General features: G+C 46.1%; 1 long non-coding RNA gene across 1 annotated transcript; it reads right to left on the bottom strand.

Annotated features, from left to right (window-relative positions):
- Positions 1-2,835: 2,835 nt before the first annotated feature.
- On the bottom strand, positions 2,836-5,002 carry LOC149335376 (uncharacterized). The gene is made up of 3 exons (XR_016284482.1): positions 4,841-5,002; positions 3,381-3,445; positions 2,836-2,926 (listed from the first exon to the last, which is right to left on the bottom strand). It is a non-coding gene; the product is annotated as an uncharacterized LOC149335376 (long non-coding RNA).
- Positions 5,003-25,735: the final 20,733 nt, after the last annotated feature.

Here is a 25,735-nt window from a genome sequence, read left to right as displayed (position 1 = left end):
GGTAAACCACTTAGGCAAGGTGAGCTAAACAATAACCAATAAAAAACACGAGTATTCTTGGTTTATGGGGATTTAAAGTCCCAAAGCGACTCAGGCTACGAGGGACGCCGTAGTGATGGGCTCCGGAAAATTCGGCCACCTGGGGTTCCTTAGCGTGCACTGACATCGCACAGTACATGGGCCTCTAGCATTGTTACACCAGTAAAAGTATCAATTCTTCTTATCACTTATAAGAAACCCCGAACGCGAGGTATATACTCCTCGGAACCATCGAAATGACGAAGTGAAGTAATGCACTCACCGGCATAGAAAATATTCTGAGGGTGGCGAATTTGCTTGTGTAGACCCTCGGCGACGGGAACATGTAGGCGAACTTTTCGTACCGTACAGGGAACACAAATTCCACGGCAAACGCTCGGGGCTCGGTGATCACCGTGTGGATGAAGATGATGTCCGCTTTCTGGGAGGAGAGAATGAGTGGTTGGGGACGTGAAGTGAACCCCCGACCTTTATTCGGGCTAAATTGGCGTCACTTTCACGTCATCCAAGTTGCAGGACACTGTCACAACGACTGCGCTGAAAGTAGGCTATGAACACCAGGTGTGAAGTGAAGTTCGCATAAAACGGAACTGGATTCGAGTTGTGGCTAAAGTGTAACTTCAACTAATAAATGAAGTAAAATAAAAAAGGATGACACGTGCTAATTAAAAGCTAAGGAACGTGAAAGTGCAACTCGGAGTGATTTTTGTACAGTATCTGTGTATCGTTATGCATTTCTTAGACAAACTAGTGCTGAGGTAATGGTTTATAAAAACAGTGATAGTAAATGAAAGGAAGCCTTAGTCGTAAGGAACTGTTCCTAAAGATAATTAGCACTACAAAATCAAAACAGCAAGACAAGGAAGCGAAGCCGAAACTTACAAAAAAAATAAAACTTTAAAGTATTGCCGCGAATCTTTGTAGCGTTTGTTTGTTGTGTTTATTTGTTCATGCTTCAAGGCTGCCGGCACGCCGCTTTATCGCTTCGTTTGTGACGCAAGACGCGCCTAGAATTATCTCGATTGATCGCATCCAGGCGGAGCCGATTCTACTTTGTGCCAGAATGTTCTAGTAACTTCCACGCTTTATCTCGGAGGTTCGCTATCAGCTTTAAAAAGAGCACGGCCGACAGCGGCGGGCATTCTGTTCGACGACCGCCGAGCACGCTTGATGCTACGCCGCCGCCGAGTGATTCAGTTCTTTGCGGGCGCAAGTCAGCCCAAATAAAGAGTTCCGTTTCGAAGACATCCTCGTTGTTTTTCTGTTCGCCGGACTGTAGTCACCACTACGTGACAGTATTGAAGTAAGCTAGGATGAAAAAAAGTGGCTGTGGCGAAGCTCAGCTGAGCCAGGATATACAGAGCGAAAGCTCTATTAAGCATGGTTAGACACAGCTTAGCTTTGGTTTATCTTCGTTTTTTCAAGACCTCTGCGAGAGCAAATTGTTTCAGCGAGAGAAAATCACGTGATACATCACGCGCCACAAGTGCAAGAGCGAGCGTCCAGAGCGGCGGCGGACGTGTCTGACAAGCGCAAGAGCGAATCACGTGACACATCACATGCCACAACTGGCGAGGAGGAGCGGCCGAGCGGCAGCCAGCGCAGCGACGGACGTGACTGCCAAGCGTGATGATGATGATGAAAAGCCTTTATTTAATAAAAGAGGTGAGGCTTTCTTAAAGAGCCCCGCAATGGGTGGAGTCCCTATTCCGGGACCCCATTGGTCGAAGCCGCCAGCTTAGCCCTCTTGACCAAAGCCTTTTGGGCCTGAAGGTCCGAGCAGCCAAGCAGGGCCGCCTCCCATTCCTCTCTGGTAGGGTTGGGGTGGGGGGAGAGAGCTGAGTTGCGCTGGCAAGCCCAAACCATGTGGTAGGTGTCAGCCACCTCGCCACAGTGTTTGCACCTGCCAGTGAACGCGGGATCGAAATGTTTTAATACTGCCGGGCACAGCATTGTATTAGTGAATAGTCTAAGTAGAACGCGTTCGTTTGCTTTCCCCAGTCCCTTTGCAGGGGCTGGGTACACGCGGTGCCTATCCTTATAATAAGATGTTATGTCTTTGAACGAGAGTTAAGAGCCACCTTCAGGTTTCAGGTGCTCAGGAGCCAATGGGAACGCCCGGTGAATGAGTGCTCGGGCCGCCGCGTCTGCAGCTTCGTTTCCTGCTAGGCCCTGATGGCCCGGAGTCCAAACTATGCAGCGGGGAGTAGGATCGGTGTCTCGGCTGCAGTTCCTTAATATTCGTTCAGCTAGTGGAGTTATCCAGCCAGTCTCATAATTTTTACACGCCGAACGCGAATCAGTTATGATGTGTTTTGATTTGGTATCAGAAGCAGCTAGGGCGATAGCAACCTCTTCAGCTTGTGTTGTGCCTGGGGCTTGAAAGGACAGACCATCCACCTGTATTTCTTGATGTATGACCGCGGCAGTGTACCACCCCCCGTGGGTCGGCCCGGCTACATCTACGTAGTAGACACCTTGCTTGTTGCCATAGTGGCGCGCTAAGGCTTCCGCCCTAGCCTCCAATAAGAGAGGGGGTTTGCGAAGCAAGGATGCAGTTCGGCTGGCCCATGCTTTCGTTATCAGCCAAGCGTGCGGCTGTGGCGACGACGGCGAAGATCGAGGCGCCTACCACGCGCGATTTTTCACATGCGGCGCGACTCCCTTTAGAGGTCAACTCTAAGAGCCAGACGACCTTCAGGCTCAGCATGGGAGGATTAGAGCTTTTCGCTCTAAAATGTAGGAGTATGCATTGTGGTACAGTGCGCTTATTGAAGCAAGGGCTGCGGTACTCACCCCATGTACCAAAAGCCCTGTGAACGTGCCGTCTTTGGGAAATTCATTGTGAGGCGTGAACGGTAACGGTGCTAGGGCAAATTTCAAATGCCTGGAAATAAAAAAAGAAGGCATTCTGAAGCAGCCGCAGGACATTGAACACAAAGTTAGTATCAGTTAAGCGTAGACAAGGCCTAATAGAGTTTTTGGTAAAAAGAAGCATATCAACAAACTTTCAGTATTTTGCCGAGTGTACTCCATTATTTTTATTCAATATTTACATGACTACTGCATTTCAGGTGCAAAAATATCTTTAGCTTTCATGAAAAGGTAGCTTGCGTTCTATCTGATGACTGTGGTATGCGTAATACATTCCAAATGTCTGGAAATATTATTTCCAATCCAACTGTGGACACCTTCGACTATGATCGAGCCACATAAAAGACCCGTTTCTCTTTTCCTGTCAATGCTAGGCAGATGGTTCTGGGGGAGACAACGAGTATAAATATCACCGAGCATTCACATTTAAATATCACGGTATTTTCACTCGGCGGAAAAATACTTACGTGATGTTCAAGTAACGTCGAATCATCTCAAGACCATCCATTTCGCCTTCCCGTATGAAGTAAAGCTAAAGTGGGAGGGATAGGAGAAAACGCTGCTAATAAACGAAAGTAAGGCGTCAACAACGTTCAGCGGCCATGAATTAAGACTGTTCTCAAAATCTAGACGGGATGTGCCCGTTGCCGTCCAGAATCGCAGTCAAGAAGTAATCCTCGAATTGTCATGATCCGTCTCACAGCTAGGTATTAACTATTAGTTAAAAGCCGCACTTCTGTCACAAAGCCGTGAACAAATGCTTAATCTGAGTCTGAGATGTAAAAAAACCGTAAGCACTTTTAAACCAATTTTTACTAGTGTTTTTCTTTTCAAATGATGCCTAATATATCAGTAAACGTGGCTCGCCTAATATAATTCATCTAAGCTTGGCAAACATTTTTAATTAAATTTCTTTTCCTCTGCAGTCTCGGTTTTAGCATTAGAACGACGTCTGTGACGTCAAATATAAGGATGGCATCACGTGAAGAATAAAAATAAATCCAATATCATAGCTTTTTTTTTTTTTTAACCCGCTGCCATTTCTGCGTTTTAAGCAGGCTTGATTAATAGCTGGAGTGAAATAAATCGACAAATCGGCGATTATATTAGTTTTTATATGCACTCCTGATCTCCTGCCTTGTGAAAGTCGTAACCATCTCTTCGGCTACTGAAAATTAAGCTGGGCCTGCAGAGGAGAATTTCAGTTATAGAGATTTTATCGAGCGCTGAGGAATTTTCCGGGATTATTCATGCTCACTAATGTCTTTCGCACCATTCAAAAGCAAAAACACACCACAAAAATTTGGTGTGTATATCCCTTTAAACGGTCGTTTTACTGCACCTCAAAGGAACGTCGCTCATTGAGGCATGTTAGCTTGCAAGCGCCTCCCCGTCTATTTGCGAGGAAATTACTGCGATTCAAAACTGGAATCCGATTTCAGCAACAGTTATCACGGTACAACTAACGCTGTGACTTCTCCGCCATACAAAAGGGTGAAAAAATCTTTGGGGGCATTTCACTAAACAAGAACAAGCGGAATGGGTAATTATTTTCATATCCTGTATTTGTACATAGTGTATATCCCCGCCCTACAAGTATCCTTTCTTACTATCGCTACCCCCTTTCTTTCCTTCTCCCTGCCCTCTTATTCCCGCTAGCCGCAGCTCAGGTGATTCAGGTTTCGATGGCAGATGCCGCGGCTAGAAACATCTCTTCCTTCCATTGCTATTTTTACTGTAACGACGAAGAAGAAGAGCACCCCGAGCACACACCCAAAGCGATGGCAATGCCGCTCAACTCAACGGTCAGAAGTTCGTCATCGTCTTCGCTTGAACAGGAACTTCTTCGTCGTTACATGACTAATAATAAATAGCGACTAACAATAACAACAACAACAATGGGTAAATTACACAACAAAAAACACACTTCCTTCTTGCCGTCAACCACAAACAACTCGTTCGACCTCCTTTCCATGGCTGGTGGACGGACGACAACCGAAGTAGCATTATCGGCGACAGGCCACTTTGCTAAGGTCATCGCTCCAGTGCATTTCGCCCTTGCGGCCGTCTTGGGTCCCAGAACCTCAAATCCCTGGGTACATAACAAGAGAGCGCAATAAAATGTTTCTTCGTCAGCAGCATGTTGGAGAATGTTCAAGGATAGCAAGACTGAAAATATTGTCTGAAGTTTTTAACTCACTCCTTTATCAGAAATCACGATTTCATTCATCATCATCATCAGCCTGACTACGCACATTGCGGGAAAAAGGCCTTTCCCATATCTCTCCATTTAACTCTGTCCTTGGCCAGTTGCTGCCACCGTATCCCTGCAAACCGCCCACCTAACTTTCTGCCGCCCCCTGCTGCGCTTGCGTTCTCTTGGAATCAACTCCGTTACTCTTAAGGACGAGCGGTTATCTTACCAAGCCCATTTCTTCCTCTTAATTTCGACTAGTATGTCAATAACCCCTGTCAATAACGATCTTATTACATCTGCTGAAATATTTTGCGACATGGATCGCGAAAAAAAACTTGAAAGACGTTTCTAATGTCTCTACTGATGCATTGTGCGAGGCTGTTCCGTCTCCATTATGTATTAAAAACTGGCCAGAAAAAATATTCATAAAGTCTAAGCCCTCTAATGCTTGAAGCCTCTGGAAATAACCGAAGACAACCATGACAAAAGCAAAAAAAAAACCTGCCCCTTTAGCGCCTTCATCCTTCGTATTTCGAGACTTCTGTTGCCGTGCTTAGTGATCAGGCAATACCCCGTCAGCTTTCTGAACTGAACCGCAAGTTCAAGATGATCAGAGCGTGCCCTAAACTGTATAGCTTATGCTTGGTGCCCTAAGTAGACGTATTCCGTTACCACTTCCAGCACCTCGCTACCAGTTGTGAACTGCACGCAAAGAAACAGCAGTTCACAATTGGTAGCGAGGTGCTGGAAGTGGTAACGGAATACGTGTACTTAGGGCAGGTAGTGGCCGCTGATCAAGATCATGAGAGGGAAATAACTAGAAGAATAAGAATGGGGTGGAGCGCATATGGCGGGCTCTCTCAGATCTTGAATATAGTCCGACGTAACGCAAGCGAGCGCGCGCGCGCGCGCACGCTGCGTTGCGTTGGTGAAAACAGCTCCGTCTATAGTTCGACGCACTGCAGCGGCCAACGCAACCGGCGGCTGCCAGCGTGCCCCGACAGCCGGCGCCGCCGACCGCGTCGACCCACAATGCATCACGCGGAGAAAAATGGCGGATGCCAGCGCGAGCCGCGAGCGGCGTGAGTGCGAAAATCTTTCGCACATACATTAAGCGCCTGCGCTTTCGCCGCAAGCGGTGGACTAGTAACACGAGAGCAAGTTTCTGTCGCGCGGATAACACCCTAGCCATATTTCATATAGTAGCCGCAATGGCGTGAATGGAGCGAAACGGATGAGGCGACGCAGAAAGAGGCGCGAACGGAATTCAAACTACCCGCCGGTCGACGATCGACGCGCGAGTCGGCGGTCGTTCTGCGCATGCTCCTAAGCGGCGCGCGGCGTCGGGACGCATCGAAGTATAGACGCTTTACAGCGGCGTATCAAGGGGGCTGCCATCTTTGATCACGTGATCACGCCGCCATTACTCGCCTCCTGACCGCTCGGCGCGCGCCTCGTCGCGAAGGCTGCTGCGTCTGACGGTTCGGTTCCGACAGGCAGTGTTCCGGCTGATACGGTTGTAAAGGAGTGGGAAGACGAAACTATGGTTTGGCCAAAGCTTGGAAGGACATGTGAGAACCCTAATTTGATCACTTCACGCGTGAAAACGCGATCGGACTTCATGTCGCGGAGAGCCGCTGAGCTCTCCGCCTGTTCGAGGCAACGGACGGATCGCCTGAATGCTTGTCTTTGCATGCGCTGAAGACTCTGCTGAATGTTTTTTTATTGTTAATATATAAAACGGCAATGTTTAATGTTCTTGCGGCCTTACAGGTTGTTGTCCTATTCTGTACATGCATGCAGACACTGGTCTGAAACGCTCACATGCACATCGTATGCATTTGTTTACACCCCGTTAACGGTGCTTAGGAAACCTGAAATATTTCCCACTGGTTGATTAAACATAGAAAAGCGACAAAAATAAATAGACACACAAAGTCTGGCTATCATGGTAGCAGTACCATGCATCAAGCAGCCTTCACAAGCTGGCGTGCAATCGTTTCGAAGGATTCCGCGATATAATTGTTATAACGCGCGCATGGCCACGCGTTCATGCTGGACGAATTTCACAGTAACGTCAGCCTCATATAAAAAATTTTGGTACGCTCGATATGCGGACATGGAAATGCTCGTGGTCTCGTTGGTTGTAATTAATCAGCTTCTCTCTGAGCGTACGGAGTGACTGTCTCGCATGGACCGCGAGCAAGTGACAACCGTCCGGCACAGCAGCCGTAAACCAAATGCTGTAATCCGAACACGGTCCACGAAAACCGCGCTACTTGGAGCGAAATTGAACAGTAGCACCAAGACTGCGTGTAATACACGGACTGACGGTAAGCGTTGTCGGCTCGCACGGCTGTGCAGTGCATAACAAATAGCAGGCGTATGAAGGAGCGTAAGTAGTCTTATTTTTTTTTTCGTTTCTAATTCGGCCTCGGGCGCTCGTTTTACTAATGGTCACAGACCACAACTTACGATCAATGCGGTCTGAGCACAGTGCACAATAACTGAAAGCACGCCGTCATGGTTTCGGTGGCGGAACAGCTTCTTCATGCGGCTGTGTTGTGCACTTACCCTCGCAGATTTTCCAAGATCGAAACCTTTTTTTATTAGCTATCTAGCGCTGGCGAACGTGTTTGTTGCATTCGCCAGTTCGGAAAGGGTGCGTGGCGAACGGGCTCGAACATTGGCATTACCTCCTTGTGCAGTTCGGTTTCGTGAAGCTCGCAAACGATCGCATCCTGAACCTTTAACTCTCTGTCGCAATTCTTGCAATCCACAAAAGAGCATGTGTTTCCTCTGCCTTTTCACACCGTAGAAAGAACACATTCGGCAACCACCCGCGAAATTTCCACTGCTGCGTCGAGGCGTACACGCCGGCGACTTACGAGGCAAGTAATGGTGCCGTGTTCGGAGCGCACGTGTGGCGCCATCTGGTCTCAAACGGAAGAACTGCGCGCTGTAAACGGTCTATAGAGGGGGTGGCGCTCCGGCCGGCGCAGCGAAACCGGCGTAGCGCGACAGACTGCGAGCGACGCTCGCCCGCGCGCTGAACACGTCGGACTAAGCAATATCACTTGAGCAATATCACTAAACACTTGAGCACTATCACTAAACACTTGAGCACTATCACTAAACACTTAACACTTGAGCAATATCACTAAAAAGGAAAGTATACAACAGCTGTATCTTACCGGTACTCACCTATGGGGCAGAAACGTGGAGGCTAGCGAAAAGGGTTCAGCTTAAGTTAAGGGCAACGCAGAGAGCTATGGGAGAGAGAGAGAGAGAGAAAACTTTTATTGCTCTTTGAAGAGATTCGCGGAGATGAAGACTTCTTGGTCGTCCTGCTTGGGCGCTGGCGACTTGAGTCTTCGAGCAAGGGTGGGCCCTCAGTCCAGGGCTCCACTGAGTCGTGCCGCTTCAACAGCGTGCTGTACCAAGGCCCTCTGGACCTCGAGCTCGCTGCTGGAGAGACAGCTCTCCCATTGCTCCTCACTCGGTGTTTGATAATTGTGGAATGCTATGTTTCTTTCGCACTCCCAGGTAATGTGATAGAGTGTAGGTGTACCGCCGCACCAGGGACAGTCTGATCTGAATTGCGTTGGTGACATTTTGCTGTATATGTACAGGTTAGGAAAAGTGTTCGTCTGTAGCCTACGCCATCCTACAGCCTCTTCCCTAGTCAGTGCTCTGTGTGGTAGAAAAATTATAGGAGTAACGGTAAGATACCGGAAGCGGAAAGAGTGGGTGAAGGAACAAACGCGGGTTGATGACATCTTAGTCGAAATGAAGAGGAAGAAATGGGCTTGGGCAGGGAACGTAATGCGAAGGCAAGATAACCGCTGGTCTTTAAGGGTAACGGAGTTGATTCCAAGAGAAGGACGCGTAGTAGGGGGCGGCAGAAAGTTAGGTGGGCGGACGAGGTTAAGAAGTTTGCGGGGATACGATGGCCGCAGTTGGCAAAGGACAGGGTTAATTGGAGAGACATGGGAGAGGCCTTTGCCCTGCAGTGGGCGGAGTCACGCTGATGGTGGTGGTGGTGAACTGCATGAGGTAAAAACGCAAGAAAAAAGAGGTTTCTTCGCTAGTGCGCAGGGTCTTTTACCTGCTTCGATCTTCTTACGAGGTAGAAAGTGCACGGTGTTTGTCTCAGCGCGTACTCAGCTATTCGAGTCCTGTAGTCGAGAATCACCCAGCGACTGTGCACAAGGTGAGTCCAGACGACTTTCACCTGCCGGAATGCAATAAGCATGAAGATTAGGTGGATCGAAGCTGCTAACACTCGTTTTCACGCGAATATATTATACAGGGTGTCCCAGCTAAATGTAACCAAGCTTTTAAAAAACACAGGGTGTCCTAGCCGTCTGAAACCACATGAGGGTTGTTTAGAGTCGCGTGACCTAGTCTCCAGTATTTTTTTCGTTCTTCAAGGTTGACTAATTAGTTAAGCTTAATTAACTAACTTTTTAATTATTGACTTGAGGAACAAAGTGTCAATGGAAAAGCTGTAGACCGCTTTGAGAAACAGCTTACTGGGACATTTGCAGCATAGTAATATTTACGTAAAGTAGTTTTTTTACGGGCCTTTAACCATAACCCGCACAATAAGAAAAAGCTTCGACATGACAACTGTGCCACCTCAACGTCCCAAGACGCGCCTTAAAGAATAAAATCCATTTTTTCTGAAGTCCTCTCCTCGATGAGACTTTGGGTGCACATTGGGGCAGAGAAGTGAGCGATCAGCTGGTCACGTGACAAGTTTCTTTTAAGGCCAATAAATGAAGCTACGTAAATCATAACTTCACGGAAACAGTACTACTAGCGGTTTTTCGAGGTGATCTAAAACTTTTGCATTGACACTTTCTTCCTGAAGTTAATAATTAAAAAGTTAGCTAATTAAACTTAACGAATTAATTAACTTTGAAGAGCGAAAAAAATACTCAAGACTAGGCCACGCGACTATGAACAACCCTGAATTGGTTTCACTGGACTAGGACACTTCGCCTTTTTTAAAAGTTTGGTTACATTTAGCTGGGACACCCGGTATAATTCCGGAAGATTGCGTAGTCTGCAGCTCATGTTCAACATTCCCGGATAAAAATTTTGACAATTGGAAAATTGTAAGATACTGTTATGGAAATATTGAAGGTAATGGTCCATTCTTCCGATGTGTAGCAAAATCTTTCTTTTAACATGTTTCCACCGATCGCATAGAGCAGTCAAGACTGCCTTAGAAAACCAATGGGTAACGCTTTGGACGATAGCAAAAACATTAATAACAAAAAAATGCAATATTGCCGTCAGATCATCTGCGGATATATTGGTTGTAATAGTGAAATCTTTCATAATATGAAAAAAATTGCGTTCATCAGCCGTTTCCCGCTCAAAAGTACTTATGTCCAGAATTGCTGGGTATAAATCATGTAAACATTTTGTGCCCCACAATTCTCTCATGCACGAGTATGCCGGAACAGCTAGACCAAACAAATTTAGAAGAAGCGGGGAGATTTTTTTAGCTCCTTAAGCCTCGTTTTCCATATTTTAACGAAACTTCATTCCGCATCACTTTTCAAGAACATAAAGTACAGTACAATCTCCTATAGCTACAAGCAAGGCAACTCGACGCTCCCTGTATTCGTTGTAGAGGGAGAAAGGCAAACTCACCTGATTTAAAATGCTTCTTTTAAAGGTTTCCTCCGAGAGCAAGCAGATGGCGTGGACCATTGTGTTGGTCGGCATGCCTTGCACGATACGATCGAAGAGCCCTTTGACTGACATTCCGGAGCCAGCGTTGATGTTTCTCACGGTGACGTTGAGCTCATGTAGCTTTGATGTTACTTCATAAGCGAGGAAGGCTGAAGTAAGGACCGCATACGGAGTAGGTATGAAAGAACAAAAAATAAAAGTATTCGCGAAAAAGTTAACAAAGTTTACTGCACTAAAATGCTGATTATCATTATCATGCGTTGTATGGACTTGGCTATGCTTATCTCATGGTTCAGGAAAAGGATGCATGGAAGTTTCCGAGACCAAGTGGAAGTAAAATTCCCGGACGATAAATGCTGCTGATGGGGGGGGGGGGGGGGGGGGGGTCCAATTGATCTGAATGAGATGTCAGGTTGGATCAAACGTTTGATCAAGTGCCATCAAGCGTAGGCTTCAAAGCGACCGCACGTTCGATCTTTGTCTCGCGCGTCATGCAAGTGTCCGCGGGCTCTTGCGCTCGTAAGCAGTCGCACTAAACTAGCCACACGTTCGAACTTGGGCTAGCACGTGCCCGTCCCGCGAGCTCTTGCTTCTGTACTGCGTCACGCACGTGCGAAAGTTAAAGAAAACGACGATTTCCAAAGCACAGTCTACATGGCTGCCAGTTCCGTTGCCACCGTTTCACCTCTTTGAGAAGAAGATTGCTGGAGGATCCTTTCCAGCATCTCGGCCTTAGTTTGAGCAGCCAGTTCTTGCTATCATTTGGCGCCACCACGCTTGGGTTCAGCAACGGGTCTGTTTGTGACGCTGTTCAAAATTCATTGCTGGAATTTCATCCAGTGTTTGATAATTGTTACAATATTTTCTTTTCTAAGCCTTACTACATTTTGACTTAATCAATTATTTCTTTTTTCCTCTCTCTCTCTCTCTCTTTCATCCAAACTCTTATCTATTTTCAGTCCACGCGCTCCTTGAGGTAGACTCCACCGGTGTTGCTCTCCCGCGTGCTTTTATTTTGCCTTTAGTATGTACAGGTGCACAGCAACCTCTGCCTCCCGATTCTTGGCCGATCCACCAGTGTGGGTATGTGGCATCTTTTCAAATGATAACAACAACAATAACAACAGTTGTACTCTCGGGGAGAAAGGCTGCGGCGATGGCCGAGTGGCCAGAGGCAGCGGCAAGTGAAGCCATTCTTCGGATCCCCATCGAGGACGTTAATGTATGGAAAATTTTTTGTCTACTTTCTCAGGGGCTGGTAACCGACAGAAGGACATCATGTTTTCGTTCGCATGGCCGTTCTACGTATAACGCGTAAATAATTGGGCGATGCTACATTTAAATAGAGGGTGTATTGTCGAAAGGGAGCACATAGAAGACGCGTACCACTTTCATCAAGTGCAGCATGAGAGGATAATGTAGGTACTAACAAAAGAGCATTCTATAATATACCCTGCGTTGTTCAGCCAGAAAAATACATTTCCTTCTGTTTCCATTTGCTTTAGAGGGTGTGGGCTGGGAAATAATATTTTTATTTATTTTTCAGTGTCCACTTTAATTTACAATGTTTCCAGTCCTTGCACCTCATGCCCGCAAAAAGCAACATTATGGTGAGAATACAAATGGCAGATTAATTTTTTAAAGTACTACTTTTCAAAACAAAATCTAAACCATCTTTATATTTCTTTAACTTTGATACACACTGATACTGGCGCCGTGAAGTTTCATTTTTAATACCGTTTTGGTCCTCCATGACAAGATCCAAGCTTGATGGGCTGAATAGTTCGACGGTCGACGATGCGATAAAGCCTGTGAACATATAACATAACCAGTCAGTTATTTATCATTGTCATTCATTAGGTACAGGCAGTGCATTGATTACATGCAGGCAGGGCTGACAGTGGACACTATTTCAACATTTACGTCAAAATGCTTGTAATTAAATTCTTGGGAGATGGGAGTAGGGTTCGATGAAACTTTTCTTAACCGCATAATTTTGCAGAGAGCGGGAGAAAAATTTTATTTACAATAGAGTAACAGACCACATGTTAAAGAAAGTGAGCATAACTACCCACACATCCTGAACGCCGGAAGAAATGATATGCCACACCCACGCTGCAATGAACTAAAGGCTAGGAACCACAACTTGCTCCCTTCAAGAAATTCCACCTTCGCAGTTACACCATTCGAATTATATGGGGAAGCATGCTTACGAAGTTTCGCGTGCACATTTAGCACTATTTACAGCTTTATAACTGGCACCTATCTGATTTAGTTTTCGTTTAAAACATCATTAATTGATACTTGCTCTGAATGCAAGTGTGTAAATTATAATTGCATCTCCTAGCTCTTCAAGGCCGGTGACATTGTTACTTCAGTTCCATCTCCGTGACATGTTACTTCCTTCGGACAACTGGCTCACGATAGCTGGATACACGTGGTATATTTGCCCCACAGATGCTAAGCGTTACTCCTCGTTTCTTTAGTAGCCATGACACCGACTGCAGTTCGTTTCCGTCCTTATAGTCTACCATAGAAGAACGCACTGCTCAAAGCCCGCAAACACCGAATGGGCGTGCGAGAGGCCAACGCATTTCGAGGAAGGTAACATGCACGCAAGACGTACTCGCCAACGTCATCTCTTCGTCCTTGGCCGATATCAGCACGAGAATACGTGAAGCCGTCAGGGTCGCTATTGCCAGCATTGCGGTTATTTTAATCCGCCGAGCCATTTAATGTCAGGCGTAGCGTCCTCACTCAGTTTGCTTCGAAAGTGCATCTGATTTTTCAAGCATTCATGACATAGTTCCATCACATGATTTCGCTCTGTGCGCCGGTAGTGACGTCACGAAAGTGGAGGAGGAGCTTGAGCGCAGAGGGCGGGCGTCAAGGGGGTTACTGAGTGTGATACCGGAAGTGGGGGGGGGAGGAGGCTTTGATACCAGACAAGGAGGCTATTGGCTCCGCCTCAGCGTCTACTTGAGTGACGGTTTTCCCAGAAATATGATAGCTTTTCATCGATCTGCCAACATCAGTCTCCTACAGTACTGTGACCGTCTTCAAACGTAAACGGGCATCAGGAAACACTGTACGCGCCAATCAGAGGGTGCACTGTATTTTCAAAGAAGACAATCGCCCACACAGGTGCACACAGGAAGCATACATTTGCGGCGGGAATTCAACGCCAACTAGGGTAACATCGATGGCACTCTTCGTGGTGATCAGTTGATGGCGATCACAGTGATCACAGTGTAACGCGCCCTGCAGCTCTGTCGTGGTACCGGAAGATTTGAGCAACGAACGATGAGTAGCCGTAATGTTGTGGGCTGGGTGACTTGAGTACCGTGCGCAAATATTCAAGCCGCTTCCGGTTATACACCGTGACGAGTGTACGTACACAGCCTGAACGAAGTCACGTCGATACGTTGCTCGGACAGGATTTGTGGCGCTCTGCGGACTTCCTGCTGAGAAGCTCCGGTGATCAAAGTGTTTGCTGTGACTGAGTGGAGCTGAATTCATGTGTCTTCTAGATCACGCACCAAGACAGAGAGAGGAATACATTAGCAAGTAGCCTTAACGTTCAAATACGTAAGCGAATAGAAACCAGATGATGCTCAACGCTAGCAAGTTCTCATTTTGTTTATTATTGTTCTTAGTGATTCTTTGTTCATAAAATAACAATAGAAGTAAAAGATGTTGTTAGTCGCGGCATCTACCGTCGAATCCTGCAGCACATGAGCTGCGGCTAGCGTGAGTAAAGGGACTGGGAAAGGACCGTAATAGGGGAAAGAAAGAAATGAGCGATAGGAAGAAAGGATCGATTTGTTTCAGGCTTTTCCTCTCAGTATTTCTTTATATCCTTATAGAGCTCCATCAGAGCGTCAATACATTACTCCGGCCGCCATGGCCATTCAATAATTTTTGAACACTTCAGGCGCTGTCGCTGCGGTGTTGTTGGCACCCCGAAATATAGTCGCCGGTACTTAAAACGCCAATACGTAGAGGTTCCGAGTTCTTCTTACGCCGACTAGTCGAAGGGGGCTCTCCGTAATTCCTTCATAATCACGTGATGCACAGGACTGTGGCGCATATTTTTGTTTCAGCAGTTTGTGTATTAAAGCGTAGGTGTGTAAACGCGCCTGGTTAGCAAAAAGTCAAAACCGCCGCTGTGAATAAACGGTCACATTGCGGGTTCGTCGTACGCTGAGATAAAATATGTACGAGGCTTGCCGCATTGTTCCGGCTCATTCGGGACGTTACAGTTAGAGCACGTATTAGTCTAATACTATACGTTGTCTAATATGCCGGGTGTTTCCGCTAACACTTTCAAATATTTTCAAGAATAGGCTTTTTGGGGTAAAAATATGGCTTTTGCGGCATAGTATTACCAATGTTGGCGGAAACCATAAAACCGATGAATCGTCTTAAGTAGTAAGCTGGTTAATTAATTATTAATAATGAAATTTTTAACTACTTGAGTTAGGCGACTAGTTGCGATTAGCGATTTGTAGCCGGTCGTTAGTAACAGCCATATCAGTTTTGATACCTGGGCAATCTCGATTACCTTCGTCCCTGTAGCTCGACAAAATCTGGCTGCGACGGGCGAAAATACATGCACTTTCGAAAGCATGCAGGCACAGCAACCCCTCCAGTGCACGTAAATAGTCGAAAAAATTCAGGGGGCACTTTGTTGACCTGAAGTGCGGTGAGCTGCCTTAAAGGGCAGCTGTAGCACTTTTTTGAGAATTTTGCGATATTCAAGGATTCAAATCTATGTAGGCTGTAGGTAAAGCATGCCGAGTGTTTTTACACTAGCATTTAAAATAGTGACGTAATCGACGATTGAAATTTGCGCTTCTCCTCAATGCACTGAAAGAGTGCAGAAAAACTCAGCGTGACGTCACGGAAGGTATGATTTCAAATTACCACTGTCGTCAGCCACACCCTGCCCTCACGCTTTAGACGCTGCCAAACAACTCTCGGCAGGGTTCGCCTTCGGTGGCGTTGGTTTTTTTTTCCTTCAATGCAGGCGTTTGTGCGTTGGAAATGTACCGATACCTTCGATGACGTCATCATGTGTCCCCCACTTGGCGTTGTGCGCTGCGGAGAAGCTTGAAGGGCGTCCGGATTTTAATCGGCGATTACTTCACTATTTCAAGCGCTAGCCCAAAAAGACTTCGCATGCTTTACCTCCAAGTTTCACACATTTGACCCTCTTAAGCTCGTTGATTTCTGAAACCTCTGCAGTTTCCCTTTAAGCGCGGTGTTGCTGCTTGTGTCACTGATGTGTTAAGATGTTAAGCTTCGCCTCTTAAGAGTGAAACGCGACAGCGTCTTGCAACGCTGCCAGGGAGTCCATAGAACGCCATCGCCCGTTCGGCTGTACGCCTTGCTCGTCGGTAAATTGGTTGTTGAGGAAAGGAAATTTAACTGTCTCGCATATCTGGGTGGATACCTAAACATCGCCGTAACGGGAAGGGAGGAAGATGGGATTGAACGAAGGCACTTTATTCACTAGACGCGCCTTTGTTCATTCCCAACCATCGAGGTGGCATGGCGGAGTGGTTAGCAAGCTCGTCTCGCGTTCCGGAGGCCGCGGTTCGATTCCCCAACTCGACCAATTTCCTGCTCGGTTTTATGTGTTTATTTGGCCTGACTAGAAGGGTTAATTAGGTTAATTGGGTAATTAAGCAATTAACTAAACTCAGTCCCACTTACTTGGAGCATCGCTATACGATCGCTGTAATTGGTTGCATGGTTACGATTCAAAGTACAATTGGCCCCGTTTGAAATTCGCGCACTGCGACGTCACGACCGTTTCGACCAATTGAAAAGCGTGACATTTCTGTCCACAACAACTGCTTACAACGATGAGGCATTAAAGGTTTCCGCCTTAATATTCGAAAATCACAGTATAACCGAACCGGCGCTCATCATCAACATTGACGCGGTAGCAATGCACTGCCACATGGGCGGAACCCGAGAAAATCCATCCAACTTAGAGCGTTTATTCGAGCTCCCCGTCTAGCTTTTCACCCCGAATTCTAAATTTTCCTACGCTTAAACCTCGTTAACGATCATATCGCATCATAAACCTGTTTCCTTAAGCAGTCTGTAAAGAAACAGTTTCTGCAGGTATTTCTGGCGCTCCGCTTAAGATGCGGCATTAACTTGTTAGTTAGAATAAGCACTAAATTTTTATTCTGCTTCGGATTATGACTGGTGGCTACGAGAACCAAAATGTCGCCCAAGTTTTGTTTTGTTATCGAGAACACCCACAAGGGACGCTAGACTTAAGCGAGCGTCTGGAAAATTCAGGGGGGCACTTTGTCGACCAAAAGTGCGGTGAGACGAAAGCCTTAAGCGCTGTGTTGCTGCTTGCGTCACTGATGTGTTAAGATGTTAAGCTTCGCCTCTAAGAGTGAAACGCGACAGCGTCTTGCAACGTTGACAGAGAGTCCACAGAACGCCATCGCCCGTTCGGTTGTACGCCTTGCTCGTCGGTAAATTGGTTTCTGAGGAAAGGAAATGCATCTGTCTCGCATACCTCGGCGGACACCTGAACCTCGCCGTAACGGGAAGGGAGGAAGATGGGAGTGAACGAAGACACCGTATTCACTAGACGCGCCTTTGTTCATTCCAAACTGTCGAGCTGACATGGCGGAGCATATAGGCATATACACACGTGTGTGTGTATACACACACACAAAAACAACTATTTACAGAGCACCTAAGTAGGCGCTACGTGGCATGTTACATAATAGTAACATATTATAACTAAAAGGCCGGTAAGGATATACAGCGCATCAGGAGAGGAAACCAATCCGGTACAAAGTCCAATTTTTTGTAAATGTCCGTTACCTGCAGCAACATTCGCCTAAAGTGAATTCTGGGCGAAACAACAGGTTCAACGTTGCGATCTTGCATGCGCGTTTTCCAAAGGCATGCGCGTTTTCCAATCAGAAGAATCATGTCATAGGGATTCGAGTCAGGTTGGGAAACAAGGTAGAGCACACTTTATATATATGCTTTGTATAAATACCATGAAAGAACAAAAAGAGCTGGCATGGCGGAGTGGATAGCATGCTCGTCTCGCACTCCGGCGACCGAGGTTCGATTCCCGAACTCGACCGATTTCCTACTCGGTTTTATTTATTTCTCTGGCCTGACTAGAAAGGTTAATTAGGCTAATTTGGTAATTAAGCAATTAACTAAACTAATTACCACTTACTTGGAGCATCACTATACGATCCCTTTAATTGGTTGCATGGTTACTAGCCAAAGTACAATTGGCGCCGTTTGAAATTAGCGCACTCTGACGTCACGACCGTTTCGACCAATTGAAAAGCGTGACATTTTTGTCTACAACTCCTGCTTACAACGATGAGGCATTAAAGGCTGCCGCCTTAAAAAGCCAAATTTTGTCCAGTCAGAGCGCCACGGATAATCGCGTTTTCGAAATTCTAAAAACTGATATGGCTATTATTAACCACTGGCTACAACCCTCTAATTGCAACTAGGCGCCTAACTCTACTAGTTAAAAAGTAAATTATTAAAAATTTGAAATAGTGAACCAGCTTACTACTTAAGACGATTCGCCGGCTTTCTAGTGCACATGTCCGCCAACACTTTTAATACTATGCCTCAAAAACCATATTTTTACCCCAGAAAGCCTATATTTGAAAACCTTTCAGTGCTCGCTGAAACACCCGGTATACAGTAAGCCAGATAACTCTGTTGTCCCGTGCACCAAACAGCTCTATTCTGAAACGATTTGAAGGGTACAGTCTTGTGTGCTAGACTATATAACACGGCTAGAGTTGTGTGCAGAGAGTTGGGTGCAGAGATTACTCGAATATTTACCTTCGTATTCCTACAGGATACAAATAAAATATCAGCCGGCAACGTTACGGTAGATACGTGCCTTCAGTAGGCGCTACATGCCGTCTGAAATGTTCTAAACACAACGTTCTAGTTGTTGCTTACAAATTACAAGCCTCACAGCGGGAGGGTATGTTTTGCAAGACTCGAAAGCGCAGCCACGGGACACAACAGTTAGATCATGGAGGAAGGAAAGAACTCATGACAGGCGGTTACGTCACATTTCTTGAAGCCGCCCCCCCCCCCCCTACTTTTATGTCACATTTTTTGAAGCCGGCTTCCCTCTGCGCCCTTCGACTTGGCCGCCGTCTCAGCGCGCTTGCGCATGCGCAGTAGGCACTGCAGCAGACGACGCCGCTGCGCCCAGCGTTACTATTGGCCGCGCCGGCGGCCAAACGCTCCCAGCAGTCCTTGCGAAAGCGCGTGACTGCCGGCACACTTTCTGGCGTGCAGCTCGGATAGCGAGGGCCTCTCCTGTATTTTCCTTCCTCCATGAGTTAGATCATGACCGCGCTCATTCGTCACCCACTGGAATGCATGGGCTGAATGCGCAGCTTTCACTCCGGAGTCAGTGTATTATCGCTATGAATTTTTAGTTCCTCCCGATTGAACTATCACTAAAATTTGACGGCACTTTCAGTAGCCTCAAATGTGGAAGTTGATTAGAATGGAGCGTGTTTTTACTAACTTCGCTAAAGGGGGAAACATTTCATTCGAAAAATAGCCCTGTAACTGCATTTAGGAGTCCTTACTAATTATAGGGAGCTCGTTTTTACAATGGCCGAGCAACAACTTTAGGTCTCTTTTGATAGACCTTTCTATAGAGTTATTGGCGGTAAGCGGTACTTGAAGATGACATTTCTGTTTGTGCTATCAGCGTGCATGTATTAGACACATACTAAATACATACTGTTGTCGGATACAACAAGAACGGAGCGGCAAATGGCCCTCAAATGAGCCCTTCCAGACAATGGCGTCCGCTGATTCTCCCTCTTGACCGATCCCCTTGGACCTCATGTCTAACATTATCCGGTAAAAATTGTGCTTGTTTTCAACAAACAAAACAAAAAGTTTGTTTGTTTTCAACACCAAGATGGTTATATGTGTGCGCCAGAAAGAGTTGTTCTAGAAAATGAAAAATAGGCAGTTGCCGTTATCTCTTTTCTGTTTGCATAAAAGCCTTATACACAGCACTGAGCATTTACTTCCTGTCTGAAAACAAAAAATACAAACTTCACGTTACTCTAGTTCAGGGAGCTGGCTTCCGATGGCCCGACTGAAAAGTAATGGCTGTCTGCAACCAAGCAATCAATGTCGTCATGACGACCACTTTTCCTCTTAAAGAAACAAAGAAAAAAGAAAAGGATATGAACAGTAGATTACATAGGATGTAATTTGCATCGGGGTCGACGCGCTACTTCTCTCGTCCCAGAGACTCCGAGTACATTTGCATGAAGACAACATCAAACATGCGCTTGATTCTCCGGACTCCCGTGGTATAGACGCGTATGCAGCGGTGAGTGGCCGGAGCAGGGATGATCATAAAGCACTCTTCGGACCAGTAAGTATAGCGCGTCGACCTTTAGAGCTCGCGCACAGCCATTAGTTCGATCTGACTGCGGATGACGGTCTGGGGCTGTGCAATGTTTCCCCTTACCTTTTGCGGAGTATATAGAAAACTACATCCGGGTGCGCAATCGAAGTGTCTGCTGCCTTGCCTTCCACAACTGGCGGCTGCAAGCGAGTGAATATTTAATACCTAGGCATCAATAAAGCTCCCCGCAGTTTGAGTGCTACTTGAGGAAAATTGATTACGCAAAGAACTTTTCCTCAAGAATATTCCAGCGCGTGCTCAGCACTTTTTGTTCTTCTGATGCAGAACTTAAAAGGACGGTGCACACGCACACAAAAAATTTGAACACTTTAGATTATCGCAATTACCCTGCTGAAAAATTGCGAAAAAGAACAATTTTCGCAGCTGCTTGACACTCATATTGTGGGATTTTTAACGCATTCCTAAATATTTATCATACATAAATTATATGCATGCAAAATATTTATGACCCGTAGTAAAATATATTTGACATATTACTTTCTTAATTGCCTTCGGTATCATGAGATAATTCAGAGAGAAATAATCGTGAAACGTGTGCAGAAGCAGTAAAAATACTGCCTCTATTTAGCATGTCCCACAGCAGCTTTACAAATACTTGACATTTATAGTATCTTCTGGTGCTGCACCTCCAGGGGAACTATGGAACGGACGTTAACGAGTACAAAAGGAGTGTCCTGAGAATGCATAAGGACATGTGTTTACCCCAGTACACTTCTTTTGATATTGGTTTGATTTTAATGGCGTAAGGGCAGCTTAGTCGAAAACCGCAAAGGCTAATTTGTTTGGTCTGCACAAGCTGCGGATAAAAGTATTTTTGCTATCATTTCGCACCAGCAAAGCCCGGTACCAAGACAGGGGAAAGCTCGTACCCACTGCGAAACCGATGGGTACCCAGTGGCAATGGGGATCGAATTCTGCCCCTCTCGCTTATAGAGAGTGAACTGAACCATCGGGATTGTGCTAGGGTAATCCTATCGAACACTAAGCGTTAAGAACATAGCAGGTGAACAATGGGTGAGTAGCAGCTGCGTTTAGCTAGCAGGTGAACGCTGGTGTTTCCTCTTACGACGTATTAAAACGAAGAGGCGGCATGCCATTTATTGTCCGTTTCAATTCCTTTATACAGCCATCGGCGCAAAGAATCAGCTTATTCTCCTTTAAAGCGTGCATCACTGCATACACCATTGTACTGCGGTGAAGCCATTGCACCGAAACAGCCCGAAGTGCGGTGAAGAGGGAGTGAGCGCGTGTAACATTCAGTAAACTTGTTTTCGGTACGGAATGGTGCATTACTTCTTATCTAGAAAAACTTAGCGACAAGAGACAAGCACACGCAAAAGTGCGCACATAGGACCTATGTGTTCCTTCTTTCAAAACCAAGAAAAGCTTACTGGAATTAATTTGGCTTTAATTAATGGCTGTTGGTCTCGTATACATATCATAGCGAGACCTTCATATCCCTACTTCTTTCATCCGAGTCTGGGCTATAGCACCAATGTGTACAAAAGCACATAAAAGGTAGTCCTACTAGAATATTTCCGCGCCGGCCAGTCCCTACACGACGGTGCATGCTTTCTGGGTTGCAACTTTCTCATAGAGCGAATTTAAAGATGTTACATTCGAATTAAATTCAGAGAATCTCCTTTTTTTTTCAGGAACCTTCCAGGTATTCAGCCCCCTGAAACTGAACATGGCTTAAGGGAGAGGCGCCGTACTGGAGGCTTCTGAATTAGTTTCCACCACTTGGGTTTCTTTAGCGCTCATTAATATGAATATCGCGTCCATCGAAATAAGAATGCCAAAACCTGGATTCTATCCCGCGACTTTGGACACATTAGTCAATCGGCGTTGCCACTGAGCCACCTCGATGTGTCTTTCGTTTTGGGAAATAGCCAGAAATCAAATATCGCGAAGTTCAGAGCTTAAAGTGGGGGAAGCTAAGCCTTTATTCTTCAACGATAGTATGCTGTTCATTGTTGCTACCGTATTTACTCGCGCACCAGACCATACACCGTATTCCCCCAACATTGGAAGCCTGAAAAGGAAAAAAATAAACTCGTCGACCATTACCATGCTTGTGTAAAGCTGAATTATGCGACAGCTGTTTGCGCTGCTGAATATATCTTTATTCATTTATTTTCATAACTCTAGCCTATTGATATAATTCATAATGCGACCACTCGGATTGCGGCACGGCGCTCGGCGCAAGCGCTAGTTCGCGCAGCTGCGCATAGAGGGCGCCGTGCTTAGAGAGCCTCGATGCTCATCCAGGCACTGAGGCACCCTGCTCCTTTCCTCCTCGTTGCTCCTTCGTGTTACGACGCCAACGACGCCGCAGAACCGGAAACGTGACCTTAACAGCTGTCGCAGTAAAAAAGCTGGAGCGTTGGTATAGGTCGACCAACGGAAGCTTGGAGCTGTTCACTGTAATTAAAAGACGGGCACTCCACACCAACTTTAGGAGCTGGGCAGTAATCTTCCAAGGATGCTCCTAAAGCTATAAACGGTATATAAAGGTTATATAAAATGCGCTCTCGCTGCTTTCTCCAGCAAAAAAAAGATGGCATGCGTGAAAATGTTCTCCACAGTAATGATGATGGCAACTGGTTCAGTTTGTGGAGGTTCAATGGAGGTCAGAACGCAGAGCTCTACGCAGCAGCGTTGGCGTCATTTTCTCCCTTTCTTTCCTACGTTTGCAGCGAGCCTAGACCATGAATCGCGTATTGGGCGACCCCCTAGTTCGGAGCTCGGAGAAAGTGATTTAGGAAAAACGGTTATTTTTAGATTGGCCTCCATGGTGCCTTCCAGGCAAAAAGGACACTCCGAACGTTTATTCGTTGTCAGTTCTCTCGGGTCGTTAAATATCAAAAAGTCTAACTTAGTAAAACACCTCCTCCATACACGCATGCACTGGCTGATTTATGTATCCACTTGAGGCAAGCCCCAATATGCGGATTTACCTGCAACACGACTGCGCATCATGCTTCCCTGAACTTATGTGTTAACCTTTTCAGCCTCAAATCGCGAAGTTACTGCATTTCGATCCGATGCTTTGAGATGCAGCCATCATGCAGGCTTCATTGTTCACTCACAAATTGTTAAGTAAATTTTGCCGCATTTAATTGTACCAAGGAATCTGATTTACTCTGATTTAATCTAATTTTCCGCCTTATGAAAGCGAACGGCAAGTACCAGAAGCAGAAATCCGGCTACTGACCTGCTCGTTATCTATCCCATAGAGTTTTAACATACTAATCTGGCCAATGAATGCGAAGAACTAACCCACCCGTGTTGCATGCAAACTGAATTGGATATCGCACAAGGAGAGTCCTTGCACATTCAAGAGCTCAAGAAAATAAATAAAAATGCGCCGGAGGTTGAGCAAGCAGTTTCGGAAACAAGGTTGCGCCATCTGAAGATGAGTGTAAATAAAAAGTCGAAGCGACAAAACTTATCCCGGAGGGCTCCTCAGCAAATGCTAGTAAAAGTATAAGCCAGTTAACCTTATTTCACACAGTGTTCTCCTTCAAGAGAGCATTTAAAGTCAGGGAGCTAAAGCAGCTTGTTGCTGTGGTGTCGCCTCAGATATGGCCCAACTTTTCCAACTAAACACACAGTGGCATCAGCAGCTCATAAAGCTCATGCCCATAGTAGCATAGCAGCGGTTGATAGTGGTTCACAAAGCACAGTCAACACACACACACGCGCACACACACACACACACACACGCACACACACACACACACACACACACACACACACACACACACACACACACACACACACACACACACACACACACACAGATTCACCAAGCTGTCTACAGTTTGGAAGGATTAAAACAGTGCGTCAGATTATATCACTGCTTGGCATTAGGACCTGCCACGGTGGCTCCGCTGGTATGTGCTGAGCTATGTTCAGCAAGTATGGAATTCACTTCCCATTCACTGAAATATGAAAGCAAAGCCGGAGGATGTATGGAGCCCGCCGTCATGAAAGAGCGATGTTTTATTCGTGGAATTTTCTGATTCTGTAGAGAATCATCTGAAAAGCAAAATTTGGCGAAAAGGGAGATGTTATGGAGTTTCAAGGCATTTTAAGAACCAAAATTGTCCCACTCTTTTTTAAAACTGGTTGAGTTTTTAAGCTTTTACAGAGAAAAGAAGCATGAAATAGGGATTCTTGCTCTTATATTGAAACAATTTTTGCTTACCCTAAGGAATATACAGCTTTGAAAGGTTCTGGATTAATTCCGACCACCTAGCCAAGTGAGGTTCTCCAAACCTTCTGAGCCGCTTAAGTTATACATACGGGAGGGACTTTGTCCCGCATTTTCCCCTTTGGTTTGCTTCCCCGCGATGGGTCCTCCCTAGTTTCTAGTTACTTTAACTGACAAGGGAGGGCGCTTGCATTGCGGCGGCACTAAGTGGCACTACAATAGAGTGCTCCCCTGCCCTAGCGTGGGCGAACATTCGCTCGTAACCGTGCCGGTGAGTCGGACCTCGATTCCTTAGCGTATTTTGCTGCTAGCTGGCGTTATTGCTGTTGTAGCAATAAATGCCTGTTTGTGTCAGCCAGAGTGTAGTTTCTTTGTTTCCCTCAGAGCAGACCCGCCGTGGTCGGCGTGCGCTCAGAAGCGTACGCGATCACGCGGGTTCCGCGCGGTTTTGAACTGTGTCAACCGCGGTTAAGAGGGGAGAACGTATATATAACCCCTTTATTACAAACCGCCACACAAGGTAAGAGGGTCGTATATCTTTCGCACGTTTTCTTAAAATGCAACGCGCCAAGACCACCTGTATGGTTGGTGGCGAGATTATGCATCACTGCACTGAATAATGGTCCTTTTTCCAGTAACGTCCTGCGCATGCCCCAAGCCTCCTTGTCCACCATTTTTGCCGACTATGGCACGAGAAAATGGGCAGGTGTCCTATGCACATGTTCATCCACGAACGACGTTTCCGCAGTCACCAACGCGATGAACTGCGAGATGGCCATTTTTTTTCTTTATTTTTGGAAATACTGTTAAAGCCGGAGGCGATGCTCCGGCATAAATGGCATGTTGCTAAAATAGAATGGTCAAAGACCGATCTGCAACAAAAAAAATCAGATATTATTCCGCATTTCCATGACTTTAGTTATGCTTTCTCATTCCACAAAACAGAGAAAGCACTATTGCCGCTATGGCAGCTTGAGGGATCAGGAGTGGATACATGCATCAAGAACACATGTATTGCAGACTCCTGAATATAACAATTAAACTTCATACAGTTCTTCACTCACAATCTTGCATCGGGAAGGAATCGCTGGGAAGATGGCTTGACGAAGCAGCACAAAGGTGAGTCCGACCGCCTCCTTTTGTTGGCAGTTTAAGGGCCTCCCTCAAAGCTAAATGATGCGTAAAACACTTTTTGGAGCTT

The sequence above is a fragment of the Amblyomma mixtum genome, chromosome 7 (assembly GCF_055824585.1).
Source record: "Amblyomma mixtum isolate Tamu chromosome 7, ASM5582458v1, whole genome shotgun sequence".
Classification (NCBI taxonomy): domain Eukaryota; kingdom Metazoa; phylum Arthropoda; class Arachnida; order Ixodida; family Ixodidae; genus Amblyomma; species Amblyomma mixtum.
The sequence above is the reverse complement of the archived record's forward strand: the minus strand, read 5'-3'. Positions and strand labels throughout refer to the sequence as shown.